The following is a 17,266-nucleotide window of genomic DNA, read 5'->3' as shown; positions in this document are numbered from 1 at the left end:
GTCCAGATAGGTTTAGAGACTAATCATGAATCAGAAAATGCCAGGGAATTGATGTGTAATAGTAATGATTCTACTCTTCTTGAAATTAATTAACTTTGTTAATTTGTTTGAAGAACACTTCTTGATTAAATCAATCTACCAGAACTGAGTGGATACAGGGTTTGTATACCTTTATGTATCAATTAAAACTATCATGTGAGAGAGCTGCTCACAAAGTATAGAATGAAGGAATTTCTGAGAACCATTCTGAGACTCTGAGGGTCAGAAAGTGAAAGAGTGGGGTCATACCAAACTCAATCAAAATTAATTAGCAATGGGTAGCTAGGTAGCATAGGAGATAGAGTGCCAGGAGTCAAGAGGACTTGGGTTCAAATTTGGCCTCAAATACTTCCTAGCTGCATGACCCTAGGCAAGCTGCTTATCCCCCAATTACCTAGCCCTTGCTGCTCTTCTATCTTGAACTGATAATAAAACAGAAGGTAGACGTTTTTAAAAATTAGCTAGCAATCCTGAGACAATGAATGAATTTTGGGTTAGGGTTAGTTTCAGAACCTAAAGAGTGCAAAATTTCTAGTGAAAAAAGTTTTGGGACAGAGAGGCAGATATTTGTTAAGGAAAGCAAATGATTTGATTAAAGTTATATAGCTAGCAAACATCAAGACAGAATTTGACAAGAATTTGAAGATATCTATCTATTGTTCCACCTGGCTCCCCCTTCTGTCCTAGATTCTGTTTCTATCCACAGGGTAGGGTTTTCCTCTTATCTAATCAAGGATGATATTTTATGTCATTTGCCCTGAGTGTCTAATTTTTGGTGCTTGCCCAGGTGAAAACTCTCCCAGTTATGACTCCAATGAGAGAACAAACAATAAAGAAGAATTGTCTATTTCCATAAGTAAGACATTTCTCTGGTTGCGCTGCTCGCATAGATTGTCCTTGGTGCAGCCCTCAAAAGGAATAGGATCTTGAGAGTAGTTGGAACATACATTGCTTGATAACTCCTTGAATAGTGTACCACCATTCTCTGAGCTTCTAAATGTCTTTTTTCCCTTCACTCAGGAAATTTAAATGAGGGGAGCACATGCTTCCTTTCCTGAAATAGAACCTAGGCCAAGTGGAAAGAGAAAGGAGATGAAAAATTAGTTTCTCATTCCCCTCTTCCTCTGCTTCCTTCTCTCCCAGATGAAAACAATGCCTTTTCCTTAATGAGAAGTATAATAATCTTACCCAATCTCATAACAGTCAGGCATTTCCTTTCACACAACATTTTGAGTCCTTCTACCTCAATGGGTATTTTGGGAAAATCAAATTGTCCCCCTTTTTTATATTTAGAGACATAAATTGCCTGCATTTTTTCTTTCTTGGACCTAATCAGTATAAATTAAGCCTGGGAAAGTGTGTATTGGGACTGATTCATCAACAAAACTATTAAAAATTTAACTGCATCTACTATAAGATGGAGTCAAGGCACATCTCTTTTTGAGGGATTTGTGTTATAGTTAATGTTTCTTGTTTATATATCATTTTCAAAATCATTGCCATCTCAGTTCCAGATTTTTCTAGAAAGAGTTATGTAATAATTTTCTCCATCTGTCCATATAGTCATTATTTTTAGACTTGATATCTCCACTCTTGGAGAGAAAAAAATTATTTTACTACATATGACTGAGAAAAAAGAGAGATTGACATCTAATGAAGCATGTTTTGACTCTCAAAATATGCCTTTAGAGTGATAGAAAAGAGACTTAGAATGAGCACTAGTCTCTAAATCCAGCTCTGAAAGGCCTTTTCATCACAGACTCCTGTCTCATCAGAACACTGACCCTTTACCCTTCAGGGAAAATGGCAACTGCTGTCACAAGATGCCATTCATTAAAACACAGAAGAGGACAGAGAGAGACAATTTCTTTCCTTGCTATTTCTCTACCAGTTAGCACCCTGGAGTAGAGAAATAAAGATACACGCACCAGGGAAATTCCTTTTTGAGAAACATAATTCATTAAATATCATGCTAAGTCCTAAAAGCAAATAACATGACAATCCAAGTGAGCAAGACTTGTGTTTTTTTTTTAATGACTTGTTATCAGTCCTTTTTTGTTCTTAAATCTTTGGTTACTTGCATTCCCCAGCAAGTGATGACGACTGAACCAATAATTAACCTTGGTCGTGGTGATGATTGCTTTTCTAGTAACAGTATTAAAAGAAGAGTAGTGAAATTTAATTAAGTCTTAGAGAACGAGCAATCCAGTAAGGGCAAGAAAATAGAAAGTGCATTATATTTAGAGTCAGAAGGTCTGAATTTCCATCTTGATTTGATATTTACTAGAGATATGAATGTGAACTTAACAACTCTGAGCTTTAATCTCCTTGTATATTGGGGAAATAATTCTTGCCTTATGTTCCCCCAATATGAATAAATTTAAGTTACTATTCAAAGACATTTGAATCCTTATTTGATTTTACAAAAATATATAAATATATATATTTATATAAATATATATAAAATAATAATATAAATATAAATATACAATAAAATATAAAAATATAAGAAATGCTACTGGGGCTAGACTTATGGCTCATTGTACCCATATATGGCAAAACCACAGAAAATTAAAATGGAGAAGGTATTTCTAAATATTCTTAAATTTTCAATGTAAGTCCTCTCCTTTATCACCCCCAACAAATCTCAATGCCAAGTATCTCTCTTGTATTCTCCCTTTCTCTCTATATAAAAATCCCTTCTCAGAAAACAATCTGATATTTTTTCTCACCAAAGTTTTAGTGATTAAAAAGTACTTATGATGTTACTCTGCTTGGAGAATAAGAAGGGAAGAGAGCAACTGGAAAAAAATTCTTTGTATCAAACATCTCTTGTAAGTGTTTGACATACAACATATGTAGAAAACTAATAGTAGGATCCTGTATGAGAAAAAACTTACCATCTAATAAATAAGTAGAAAAAAATTTTTCTATTTTTAAAAGAATTACAAACTATTAGTCAAATTATGATAAATGCTTCAAATGACTGTAAGGAGAGAAACCTCATTTGAACAAAATTAGCAAAGGTAGAAATGAAAATTTTCCAGGTTAGAAAGCTAGGAAGACAAGCATACCTAATAATTGTTGTTGTGACTGTAATTTAGTTCAATGATCTTGGAAAAGGACTTGGAATTATATAAATAAAGTGAATAAAATCTCTTTGATCTAAAGATCCTAGCCCAAGGAGACTATTGATAAAAAAAAAGGCAGGCTTCATACTCATCAAAATAAATATAGCAGCATTTTTTCTGATAGAAAAGAACTTAGGTAATTAAGTAACTGAATAATGAATATGCTTCAATGTCCACTGTAGTGGACAGAAAGCTGGACTTAGATTCAGGAAGACTTGAGGTCAATTTTTGCATCAGGTACTAGCTGTGATACTGAGCAAGATGCTTACCTCCTCTCAGCCTCATTTTCCTAATATGTAAATGAAGGAAATAATATATTACAGATCTATTGTGAGGTTCAAAAGATAAAATAAATATGAACTATAAAATGACTACAATAATATAAATGGAAAGGTAAATAACCAGAAAATAGTTATAACTGAATAATGCAAAGCTATAAAAATTAAACTTGATCCTAGAACTGAGTTTTGAGAAGAATCTCTTCCTTCCAACGTCCTTTGAAAAAATGGGTCTCCACATATGTGGAGTAACACATACAAAATCAAATTTTTCTTGTATTAGTTTTGCTGATTGATTTTCTTTTCTTTCTCTCTATAAAAAAATCTTTGTTGTGATGGATTATTAACTGGAATAAGAGGGGAGTGGTAGAACAGGTAAATCAGGACAATGTAAAAACAAAAGATCTCAATAAAAATGTATTTTGAGGAATGTTACCCTTTCTGATAATAATCATATATCAACACTATTTAAATGTAGTGGCATTTCAGTAGAATGGATACAGTTTTAGATTTAGAATTAGGAAGAGCTGTATGCCAATCTTGCCTCTGGAACTTAATGAGTTAGAGAAGTCACTTAAAATCTGTGGTTCTGGGGGTGCAGCTGGGTGTTTCAGTGGACTGAGAGCCAGGCCTAGAGATAGGAAGTCCTAGATTTAAATCTGGCCTCAGTGGCTTCCCAGCTGTGTAGCCCTGGGCAAGTCACTTAACCCCCATTACCTAGCCCTTACCATTCTTTTTTGCCTTGGAACCAAGGCAAAAACTTGGAACTAAGATGGAAGGTAAGGGTTTTTTTTTTTTTTAATATCTATGTATCTTGGCAATTTATAAGGACTATAGACAAAGTCATAAATATATTGTAATTTATGTAAGTGAAGGGAATTCCCACACCAAAGTTGAAATGAAATCACAATTCTTCCATGTAGTTACTGTGTAACTGTAAACAAACTTAAGAAATAAAATGGTTTTCAGGAGAAATATGCCAAGTTTATAATAGATCTCAAAGTATATGAGGATCAGGGTGGATAAGTAAGTATAAAAGAAAAATAACTCCAACTATAATTATAAGATCATAAGCTCAGCATCTAAGAATATCAAAGAAAAAATTCCCCATCAAGGAATGGGAAAAGGAAAACCAATAATATATCTTCTGTTCCTGAAATCACACCAGGAACCAACTGCCTATGCCACAAACTCAAGAGTTTCTGTTTGATCATATATAGCCCAGGAGGTGTGATAACTTTTACTGTCCTTAATGATATCATGCTCAGAAATAAATTTGTACCGAAAAACATTTTAGCTTCCTTTGATCACTTGGAATGGAGTGTCATCTATGAATTTATCATAGTTTCTCTTTTACCTTCTAAAACTTTATATTTACATTAATAAAGTAGATATGTTCATTAATAAACTCTTTCAAATTGTAGGACAAATATGTTTGTTTGTGCGTGTATAAGTGTATGTGTGTGTTTGAGAGAGAGAGAGAGAGAGAGCGAGAGAGGGAGAGAGAAATTTTGTTCTGTCACGATCATTTTTAAAGAACAAGTCCCATTCACCCTCACTAACCTTTCATTTGGTAGAATACACCTTTTCCCCTTTTGGCCTTTTGAGATAGATGGATCCTACTTTGTTATTTTGTCCCCTTATACTATGTAACTCTGATTCCTCTTCATGGTGTGGAAGTGAAAACCAAAGATGTTGAAGAATATGCCACAAGATAACAAATCAGTGTGCTCTAGAAGTTCCTACCAAGCTAGAAAGACTTCAAGTGTGGCTTCAATAATGGACTGTAAACCTGTGACCTGTGGACCACTTATCTAAAAGACTTGGCATTAGAGAGTAGGCCACCAGGAAGTGATGATTTTTGGTTTTTAAATTGACCACAGCAGCGTATTAAACTATTTGGGCATGGAGAATTTTGTGAATTGAATCAGTGGAGAAAATATTTACACTAATGATATTGACTTTCTTTCTACTGAAGAACACTAATGTGGGATCCTTTCACCCCAAATTCATCTCACAGTCTTTCTCTAAGCTTAATTCAGTTTCATTATCTCTTGGCTGTGGAGGGGTGACCAGCATTATACCTGATGTCTTACCTATGTGAAATTTAACTAGGGTTATACACAAGAGGATAACATTTTCAATTTTGCTTTCAGTGCCCTTCCTTATGATACCAAAAGTTGTTCACAGTAGTACATATACCATATTTCTTTAGGAAATAGCTCCAATAATTCCTAGATCCTTTTCCTGTGGTGTAAATAATAGCTTTGAGCTCATAAATTAATAAATTAACTTTAGTTGATTTTTTCCTTTTTACAAATACTTATTCATTGGTAGCCACATTTACTTTGGGGTCTAGTCATAGACAGGAGATGTTTCCTGAATACTCCCCATGATTTCTTCCTTTAATGCCTATATTCATACTGCTTCCTCACTACGCTAACCCTTCAACCTCCAGTACTTAAGTTCTATTTCCCAAACTTCAGTTAAAAGTGAGTTCAATTGTATTAAGTAGTGTGACATCATGAGATGTCTTGAACTTGGAACAAGGATAGACTTGGGTTTGAAATCTTTCTTTAATTGGCAATTTAAACTAGAAGCCTCTTTTTGAGCATCTTGATTTTACCCTAATCAATTGCCATTCCTTTTAATTCAATGATTCCATCCTTTAACATTTCCATAGTTTACCATGCATGGAATTGAACCCTTCTTATAGACAAAAGTCATATGGGCCATTTGCCTGAATTCTGTAGTATGTGCATTTGTATTAAGAAATAAAATATTTGGAGGCATTTCTACCATTTTACCTTTTAAGGTTCTTCAGAGCTGAGTGGTCTTTGTCATTGAGTAGATAAGACTGAATCTCAGTGATTTGCTACTATTTTGACTGTCAACTAGTTCTAAAGCATTATCATCAGCAATACTATCATCATCAAAGTTGATCAACTTTGAAAGGCAGCTATTCTCAGAAATACAAGGATCTGGGACAATTCTGAAAGACTTCTGACAAAGAAAGCTATCTACCTCCAGAGAAAGAACTGTTAGAGTCAGAATGCTGATTAAAGCATAAATTTTTCATGTTAATTTGCTTTTTTTGTTTCAGGGTTTTGGTTTAATATTGAGTTTTCTCTTATGCCAAAGACCAATGTAGAAGTATATCTTTTATGATAATACATGTATGGCACAGTTTGTATTGCTTACCATCTCTGGGAGAGGGGAGGGAAGGGAAAGAGGGAGACAGTTTAGATTTTATAAAACCAGAAAATGTATGTTGAAATTGTTATTATATTTTATTGGGAAATTTTTAAAAAATTAAATATTGTCATCATCGTAGTTGGTGATGTTTGTATAATGCTTATCAAGCTTGATCATGCCATTTATCTGTTCAAAAGTTTTTAAGCAGTAGCTCCCCATTCCTTGTAGGGTTCACTATAAGCTCTTTATTCCTATTTAAGGTCCTCTATACTCTAGTTCCATCCATTTTTCTGAATTTATTTCATACTACACCCCTTCAAAAACTTGACGTTATAGCCAAATTAGACTACAAACTGTTCTCTGCATTCCATGTTTTCTCTTCTATGTCCTAGAATTTGTATAAGCTGTCCCTGTATATGGGCTATGCCTTCCTTTCCTCTCTTCCTTCCAGAATCCTAAAAATCCTTCTCCAGTTCCATTGCCTTTCCTTGAGGTCAGGATTTAAAATCTATTTTCCTGACTCCAAATTGTTCAAGTATGCTGTGGTAGTAAATGCCATCTTAGAATGGACTCTTACTTGTCTCTGAGAATTTAATGTCTATTTAGAGAGCTAGGTGGCATTTTTTAGAGAAGCCCCTTAGGTTCCTGTCATTATGACTATATCCACACTGCTTCCTCACTTGTAATAACCTCCCTAATTCAAATGTCTTCAAGGATTAATTCAAAAGTCACCTTCTTTGTGAAGCTATCTATGTTGCACTTAGTTGTTTGTGTTCTCTCTTTTCTCAGTATCATTTGTAGTAAGCTTATTAGTGTATATGTTCTATTGCTCCCAGTAGAGTGGGTCACATCAGGGACCATTCAATCTTTGTCTTTATTTCCCTAGGCACAATTCTTATAGATTTCCTATGCTAGCAGATGCATAATAAATACTTAGTGAAATGAATAGAATTAACTTTTTTTTAACTTGACCATCACCCATATATAATTAAATATTATTAACTTCATCCTATATATAAAGAAACTGGGAATCAGGTGAGGGAACTTGCTCCTAGAAAATGACAAAGCAAGAACTTCAAGCCACATCTTGTCCATCATTATCTTATGCACTTTCTATAACTATTCCTTCAACCAAATTGTCTGACAATTTCCTTTTCTCAATATCACTTACCACTTTAAGAAGGAATTTTGCACATCCAGGCTGCAGGAAAGAGAGGTTGATTAGAAAGAATGTAGTAGAGGTTTTTTTCCTCTTATAATATCACTCTAGACACAATTCCAGAATGTGGCATTGGTGTGGAAAGAACCTGACCTATTCTATACCCCTTATAACTAACTAGGGTTAGGAAGAAAGTCACATGAAGTCCCTCATATGACTCCAACATCTTATGAAGAAGACAAACTTTTAAAGTTTGAGACCAAGAAGAAGATTCATTTCATCCAGTTCAGGCCTCTAGAGTCCCTCTCCCTGAAGTCTCATTGCATATCCCTGAGGAGTCTGCATCAAGATGCAGACAGTAGAGAACCTAGGGACCTTGTTACAGGTGGGTCTCATTTATTCAGTTCTTAAACTTAATGGTCCAGGACCCTGGGGTTTAGCTCTTATCTCAGTCTGGAACTATGGGATGAGAACTTGATTTTCTTTTACTCTTACCGAGATTATGGTTTCATGACTGTCTGCCCTGTGGGTCTCAAAACCTGAGCTTTATCTCCCAAAGACAGACCAAGCACTAAGGTCCTTAGAACTCTAATAGACATCTGGAAGTATACTCTTCAATTAAGGAATCAACAAATATTTAAATGATTACTATGTGCCATATATAAAGATTAGTTCAACATGTAAAACCTATTTGAATTGCTCATTGACTAAGGGGTGGTAAGGAGGGGAGATAAAGAATAAGAATCATGTAACCATGGGAAAATATTCTAAACTAACTAACTAAATAAATAAAATTTTAAAACAAGATCAGTATTCAATTCTTCCCTTATTTTTCTTTCCTTGGAGGCATAGTTAGCATACATACCTAAACTTTCAACTATCCCTATTTTAACATCCTCCCTGACCCTCCTCATAATAAGTGACAACACAGCGTCCTACCCCAAATACAAGAATTGATACTTGTATCCAGAGTTAAAAACCTAGATTATCTTCTATGAGGAGTAAAACACACACACACACACACACACACACACACACACACACACACACACACACACACACGCTTTCTTCACTAAGAAAGATGGACAATAAAAATATCAAGTGGGAAACTGCTAAGCCTCAGAAAGAACTGATAAACAGAAGTTTATCAATTTGACCATAGAAATTTAAGGAGTTGGAACTTTCTAAGTAAAAGATGAGCCACAAGAATCAAGAGTTTCCCATGTGAATGTTTCCATATTGAATGTGGGAGCAGCAGTTGAGGACGAGGAATTTGAGAAAACTTGAAGACAAAAGGAGAGGCTTGGGATGGGGAGTAGCATCAAAAAGTTGGACAGAAGATTTTATTTGAGGGATTGGTACAAGAGAGTGTTGATTTCATTGATTAAGCACTCCAGTGACATCTATTATCCTCTCTGAGATTCTCACTTGCTTTTCATTACAACTTAGAAGTAGAGAGAGTCTAGGCAACTCATAAACTCTTGTTTCTACTACCACCTCTGGATTGAGGGAGAAAAGAAGAGACTTTGCAGTTCTTTGGGGATCTTGATGAACTAGAGCTGTGTTTATGTGAATTGTGTTCTCATTGGACATCACAGTATTCTGGTGAGTCAATAACTGAGAGGCAGCAAGGTGGTACAGTAGCTAAGGCTCTGGTGCTAGAATCAGGAAAATGAGTTTGGATCCATCCTCAGACATTTTTACTAACTGTGTGACCCTCAGAAAATTTCTTAGCCTCTCTCTGCCTTATTTCCTTCAACAGTAAAATGGAGAGCATATTAGCACATACCTTATGTGATTGTTATGAATCTAAAATAAGATAATATTTGTAAAACTCATCACACAGTGCATGGCACATTTTGTTGTTGTTCATTCATTTAATCATGTCCAACTCTTAATGATACTATGTACAATAGCCATGTTGGCAAACCTATGGCACGCATGATGGAGAGGGCTGCTCCCTTCCCCCTTTCTCCATCATGCCTGAGGATATTTCTCACATCACCCACCCCTTTGCCCAAATGCCCGATGGGAGTGCTTCTTCCCTCCCCTGTCTGTGGTAAGGCAGGAGTCCCACATGTGGCATGAGGGTTGCAGTTTGGGCACTTGGTCTTTAAGGTCTCTAAAAGATTCACCATAACTAGACTATAGCATGCCAGGTCCATCTGATCTCTACTATCTCTCAAAGACTGTCCAAGTTCCTGTTCATTGTTTCTATGACACTATATATCTATTTCATCTTCTGCCATTCCCTTTTCTTCTTGCTCTAAACTATTTCAATATCAGAATCTTTACCAATAAGTCTTATCCTCTCATTATGTGGCCAAAATATTTAGACTTTAACTTCAATATTTGACCTTCTGGCAAATAGTCTGAATTAATATTTTAAGTATTGACTGATTTCATCTTTTTGTGGTCCAGGGGACTCTCAAGAGTCTCCTAGATACTTAATAAGTGATCATTCATTTGTTCCTTTAGTGGGCCAGGCCTATGGCCCAGGAATAGCTAGTTTGATGAGCCTTGTTGTTGCCATTATTGCATATGCACATTTGCATATTGTCCTTTGCTATTCACATTAAGAGCTAATATTTTCTGAAGGACCTTTTTTTAAGTTAATTTATTTAGTCAATTTAGAACATTATTCCTTGGTTACAAGAATTATATTATTTCTCTCCCTCCCCTCCCCCACCCTTCCCGCAGCCGACACGTAATTTCATTGGGTATTACATGTGTCCTTGATCAGAACCTATTTCCATGTTGTTGATGTTTGCACTAGGATGTTCATTTAGAGTCTACATCCCTAATCATATCCCCTTGACTCATGTAATCAAGCAGTTGTTTTTTCTTCTGTGTTTCTCCTCCCATAGTTTTTCCTCTGAATGTGGATAGTGTTTTTTCTTGTAGATCTCTCCAAGTTGTTCAGGATCAATGCATTGCCACTAATGGAGAAGTCCATTACATTCGATTGTACCACAGTGTATCAGTCTCTGTGTATAATGTTCTCCTGGTTCTGCTCCTTTCACTCTGCATCAATTTCTGGAGGTCTTTCCAGTCTCCATGGAATTCCTCCACTTCATTATTCCTTTTAGCACAATAGTATTCCAACACCAACAGATACCACAATTTGTTCAGCCATTCTCCAATTGAAGGGCATCCCCCCGTTTTCCAATTTTTGGCCACCACAAAGAGCGCAGCTATGAATATTATTGTACAAGTCTTTTTCCTCATTATCTCTTTGGGGTATAAACCCAGCAGTACTATGGCTGGATCAAAGGGCAGACAGCCTTTTAGTGCCCTTTGGGCATAGTTCCAAATTGCCTCTGAAGGACCTTTTAAGGAAAATTGATAATTGAAAAAGCTTTTATTTGACTTTGTTTGAGTAGAGGATAAATGAATATTTTCAGAACTGAAGAGAGGAAAGGAACAGAAGTCCAAGTGAACAAAGAAGCAGTTTCATATGATACATGTTCCTGAAACAATCTGAGTTGTGAGTTACCCTAAGCACATTAGTTTTACACTCCATATGTTTCTGTGCCATTTCCTATTCTTGTGTGCCCACTCTTCACCAAAGCTATTGAGTACACTGGTTAAAGAGTGGGATTCAGGTTTCTATGTATATTATGATGTATTTTATTTTGATTAATTTTCTTTAACTTATTAATATCTATTATATTTCATTTCCCTTATTGTTAAGTAAATGCTTATATTTAATTATGTGAGTGACTGATTGTATAGATGGAAAATGCATTGAATGGGGGCTCAAGAGCAAGAGTAATGAGTAGATGGAATGTATTCTTCTTAACAAGCTTACTTACTGGGACCTGAGGGAATTTGAATATAACTATAACATGGTATCCTATCTCTGAGAACTTAGATCTACTAGTATGAGAGCATATTGGAGTAATCAAGCTGAATCTAGAGAAAAATGGGGTTAGGGTTAGGAGTATATATAAGAGGTATGACTCTGATCAAATCCCACTTATAATACACATTATAAGATATTACATTCTTAGCACATTTTGACAAAGCACCAAGAGTACATTTTCTCTATATGTATTTATATATTTCTATATAACACATGTACACCCAGAGATGTATATATATATACAGATGTATACATATATAGTAGGAGTTTATATATGCATATAAGAAGTATATGTATATTTGGTAGAAATATATATATATATGGTCAATTATGGTAGAAATTAAATCCACTTGCCACCCACCTCTCACCTATGGCTCTAAGAAGTCATAGCTTATGCAGCAGCTACACCTGCTAAACCATCTCAACAGCTGGGCTAAACCAGATTGAGGGCAGCCAGCAGGCTTCAATCTCTTTGGTGAATTAGTAGTATATGTCTACCCAGGCATGCAAGGACTTCCCCTGGCTAATGGGGCATATTAAAACAATTTGTTCCAATGACCATGAAGACAGTAGAAGAGGGTACTGTGGAGAATTATGAGTTTGATTAGACATCAAAGAAGTTAAGGTCATTCACTGCTTCTTGAGCCATCACTAGTTATCTTGATTTTTTGTTTTGCAACTGGACATTGATGATTAGAAGTGAGAGTGAGGCTGACGATTTTGTCCAACTCTACCTCACTTAAATGCAATTTATGCTCGAGTCAGAATACATCACCAGTGATGCCATTTTGGTGCTCTTTGAGTAAAAAGGACCTCAGCCAACATTACATTAGCCTGTGTTGACTGGCTGACCAAAAACTGTCCCTGATTCCCCAGATGGAGAAATTATAAACGAGGAACATAGATTACATTTCAAATCACATCCAGTGGACTTCTCAGTAATTGTGGTAACAATTGGTTTATCTAATTTTTTTGAAAAATGTATAACATGAGGAAGTGAAATCCCACCTTCTACAGTGACCTGTCCAGTTCATACAGATGCTTCTGCCTTCCCTTCTGAGATTACTTTTCATAGACTCTTTAGATGTCTGGTATTTCCCTGCTTCTTTGTGACTTCCCCTTCATTAGAACATGAACTTCTTATCTACAGTCACTCTGCTTTGCCTTACTTTACATCTCCAACTCTTAGCACAGAGTTTGACACATTGTAAACTCATAATAAATGTTTACTGACTGACAGATTGGAGACTAAAGAAAAACTGGTTTGAACTGAAGAGTTCTCTTCTCTCCTTTGTACCATGTATTCAGAAGATAGAGTCATTTAAAGAGAAGAAGGGTCCCCAGAGAGCAATGTATTTTTCCCCTTAAGTACACATAGGGAATATTTATTTTTTCAGAAAGTATGGGAATAGAGTCAAGTGACTCCACTTGGACTCCTCATGTCCAAGAAACACAGACACTGCATGGCAGAAAATGTCTATTCTGCTTCTTGCATGTGACAAAATGCTAAACAACCTGAATATGAATGCTCCTTATATTCATATGGTTCTTGATGCTCACTTTTGCTGCCACTATACATATGGAAATGGGAATAGAGAAAAGGAGACTTTCATTTTGAAACTATAGCTTTGAGGACATGGTGGTTTCCCTAAAATAACTCCAAAGGTTATCAGACAATGAGATCACACTCAGGAAATTGCTTTGAGCACAAGAAGACACTTTATTAGAGAGAAAGAGGATGCTCTAGGTACAAACTATATACAAATTTACAAATTATAAGTAGTCATTGTAGTTTCAGAGTCCAGCTTTGTCCTTAGGGGACAAGTATGCCTTAGGAATTTGCTCAGGTCTGAATTATTTCAATCTGCTTTCCATATAGGTAAATCTCTTCCTTTACTATGCACCTGACCTCTTCCTTATAATGCAATTCTAATGTTTGGGTTGGGTTAGTTTTTGGTTGAGCTGTCCCATTAATCACTCCATCTTATTTTTTAGTCTTCACATATCTGCCTTGCTTCCAGTCACACCTAGAGTGTCTCTTCTGTCCCTTCTAAGTCACCTCAGGATATGAATCTTGCCAGGTTCCAGGGAAAGTCATCGTCCCTTAATAGGTATCAGACATATCATATACCTAGTATCTACACACTCTTCTAGGGTGCATTGTGTTCTGAATAAGAACAACTGAAAGTAATACCAACTGAATACAACTCCTACCTTTAGCAACTCTCCCATAACTGGTTAAATCAATCTAATTGGCAACTTGTGGGATAGAGAATCAAATGAAATATTTCTAATTGTCAGGTGTTGGAAGAATGAAATTCTTCTTACATGTTCTTTTCTGTCTCAGGTCACTGAGGAGAGGGGTTTCTTGCTCAGAGCTCGGCGCAGGGCATCTTTGACTTCCTTGTTCCTTAGGGTATATACAATAGGGTTCAGCAATGGAGTAAGGACAGTGTAGGCTGATGAAATAAGTCTGTCTTGCTCAAGAGAGCTCTGTGACTTGGGTTTGAGATAGATGATAGAAGCACAGCCATAGTGGATGATGACCACATGTAGCAAAGGTCTTCCACCTCCCCTCAGATGAGGCAATCCTAAGGATAGAAGAAATGTTGAGAACATAGGAGATGAAGATCAATCCCATGGGCAAGACAAGGACACACACATACCAATAATAAAGTTAATGATTTCATTGACAACAGTGTTGGCACAGATGAGCTTCAGGAGGGGCCCGACATCACAGAAGAAGTGGGAGATGACACTGGCTTTACAAAAAAGAAGGCTAAACACTGATGTTACTTGAATAATGGCCATTCCAAGACCAATTCCCCATGACCCACATGCTGCCTGAATACATGTCTTTTTCCCCATGATGACTGTATACTTCAGAGGCTTACAGATGGCCACATAACGATCATAACCCATGACCATGAGCAAGAAACAGTTGTTGATTCCAAAGGTGAGATAGAAGAAGAGATGTGTAGCACATTCTGGAATGGCAATGGGTTGGTATAGGCTGAGGAGGCCAAACAGTGTACAAGGAATGATAGCCAAGATATAACATGTCTCAGAGATTGACAACACACTCAAGAAGAAATACATAGGTATGTGGAGGTGACGGTTAAGGTGGATGATGGTCACAATGATGCCATTGACAGCCAGAGTCAACAAATACAGACCCAGAAAGATCACAAAAAGAATGATCCGGTGCTGCCACTTAAAGCTAGAGAACCCCTCAAATGTGAACTCACTTATAGCTGTAAAATTTGACCTCGTCATTGAGGAAATCCTGATGAAGTGAAGTAAACAAAGAGAAGTAAATTTGGTCAGGTTAAAGATTTGTGAAGCAAAAAAAAAATTCTCTGTATGATCCTTTGATGCCTCGTAAACTGAAGAATGTTCTAATGCCTCCCGAACCTCGTCTCACCATTTAGAGCCTAATTTGTAAGTTTGCCGTGTGACATAGCTTTAATTCTCTATGGAAATTTACTAGCTGCCTTGCCAAACCTCCCTCTCCTCTTCCTATAGTATCTCTTGACTGTGTGCTCTGGTAGTCTACCTTCCTTGGTCTAGAGCCAGAACTGCTAAGGGACATTGAGTGGCCCCTTATCACCATGCATCTAGAGATAAAATTTATAATGACTGAGATGTTCAGGGGGAAATGCCACCCTCACTTTCAGGACAAAGAGAAACATCCACCTTCTTACTTTGAGGAAGAAGAAATAACCCACTCTTATTTAAATGGCTAAGAGAGGGGACACTCCAGGAAAAAACCCTGTGTAAACCACACTAAAAGCCAGACCAGCAGAGCTTTCACTGACAGTCCCTGGACTGCTTCATTATTTCCCATTCTCCTCCCCCCATCCCTCAAGGATCATTTACAATCCTGTATAGAATTCTCCTGGAATCTGCCCTTTCTTCTCCCCTGAACTCAATCAGGTTTCCCTGCTGCTGTTACTATAGCACTGATTACCTCTGGAATTACAGCTGTCTACTAACTGACTACTGGTGCACTAATAATAAAGCCTCCTATAATAAATAGTGGAGTCATCCCTTCTTGGTAGAATACAAAAGAATCAGTTGTATGGACAACACTTTAAGCCAGAGCCACAAGTATCTTCCTTTAATATGTGAGCTGTTATCCAGACCTGTGACTTAAAATGCACTTGTTACTCATCTTCATGGGCAGAGGACTCCAATCCTTACTGGAAAGAGTAAGAATTAGATCACTGAACCATGTGCTCCAGAGGTAGGAACTGCTATACCATTGTTCAGAAGAGGAGTGATTCAATCAGGTAGCTGCATCAATATCCTGTTGAGCATGGTACTAATTCAAGACTTCAAAGACTGGGGATCTCAATCTTGTTCCTCAGAACTAGGGAACTTCTTTCCTTTTGAAACCTAACTAGGGCCTCTGGTGATCCTTTGAGCAGTAGGGCTTCTCATCCTCATCAAGGCTGGGAGTCTGAACCATGTGCCTCAGCAACAAGGAATTTCTTCCTCCTGTGGTCAAGACAAGGTTAGTGTCCTTTGTTGGTGACTATATCAGTAGTACTGCAACTAGAAAAATACCATGAATTAGAAAGTCCAGGGAATCAATTAAAGTTGGAATGGGGAAAGCAAGAGAATTAGAGCTCTAAAAGGTCCCCAGTTGTGGGGGGGGAGGGGTTTCACTACATAGAGAAAAATGCTCCAGAGCAAAAAATTCAAAGGCCTACTGACAAGTTTTTGTATTTTTATCGACTAATAAAGAGGAAGAAGGAGGAGTAAACTACAGCATCTTCATGTCAAGACAAGAATCCTCTCTGACCAAGATTAAAATATTGCCACAAAACAAATGCAGGAATGAAAGAACCAACAAGGAGACAGAGTGAAACAAATATCAAGAGAAGAAAACCACCAAAAGGTAGACAGAGATATTTTGGAGAACTGGAGTGAAAGGAAAGCAGACCAAAGCAAAAAGGGAAGAGCAAGCCAAAAGCAAACCACACTCCACATTTGCTGTCCCAGGTTTTGAATCTAAGTACAAGGCAACATTAAAATCCTGAAAGTCTGCCTGAGCAAATAGTGGTGTAAGCCAACCCACATCCCTTGAAATTGCAAACCTGTGGAGAAGTCTGGAGTTCCAATCCAGGGCAGTCTGGGCTGCTGAGGGATGATCCATGTGGGCCCAGAGCAAAGCCCGAATTTCCAGACTGGGCTTGGGATAAGGATATAGTAGACAGTTTGGGGTGGCTGATAGTACTAAATACTAAGTACTGATATTTCTGCCTAAAACTCTGGGCAGAAATCCAAGACAAGTCAATCAAGGGTGTACCTGATTGGATCAAGTACACAGTAAGACCAAAACCTTGAGCCCAAGCCTGGGGCTAGAATTTGATCAGCCCCTGACCTGATCAAGGTCAGAGTGAGATCAAAAACTTGTACCCAAGCCTGAGGCAAGTCCTTAAGATATCAGCATCTCAAGGGTCAATTGAATCAGCTGGGGGGGGGGGGGGAGGAATCCCACAGCTCTCAGCCCTCAGACCCATAAAATAATCTGAGAATAACATCAAGGAAGTACTAAAGTTTAAGAGGGTACCCCACCTTCCCAGAAAAAAGA

General features: G+C 37.1%; 1 pseudogene; it reads right to left on the bottom strand.

Annotated features, from left to right (window-relative positions):
- Positions 1 to 14,000: 14,000 nt before the first annotated feature.
- On the bottom strand, positions 14,001 to 14,981 carry LOC100619941 (olfactory receptor 10J4-like; annotated as a pseudogene).
- Positions 14,982 to 17,266: the final 2,285 nt, after the last annotated feature.

Source organism: Monodelphis domestica, chromosome 2 (genome assembly GCF_027887165.1).
Source record: "Monodelphis domestica isolate mMonDom1 chromosome 2, mMonDom1.pri, whole genome shotgun sequence".
Classification (NCBI taxonomy): Eukaryota; Metazoa; Chordata; class Mammalia; order Didelphimorphia; family Didelphidae; genus Monodelphis; species Monodelphis domestica.
This window is presented reverse-complemented; position numbering and strand designations above follow the sequence as displayed.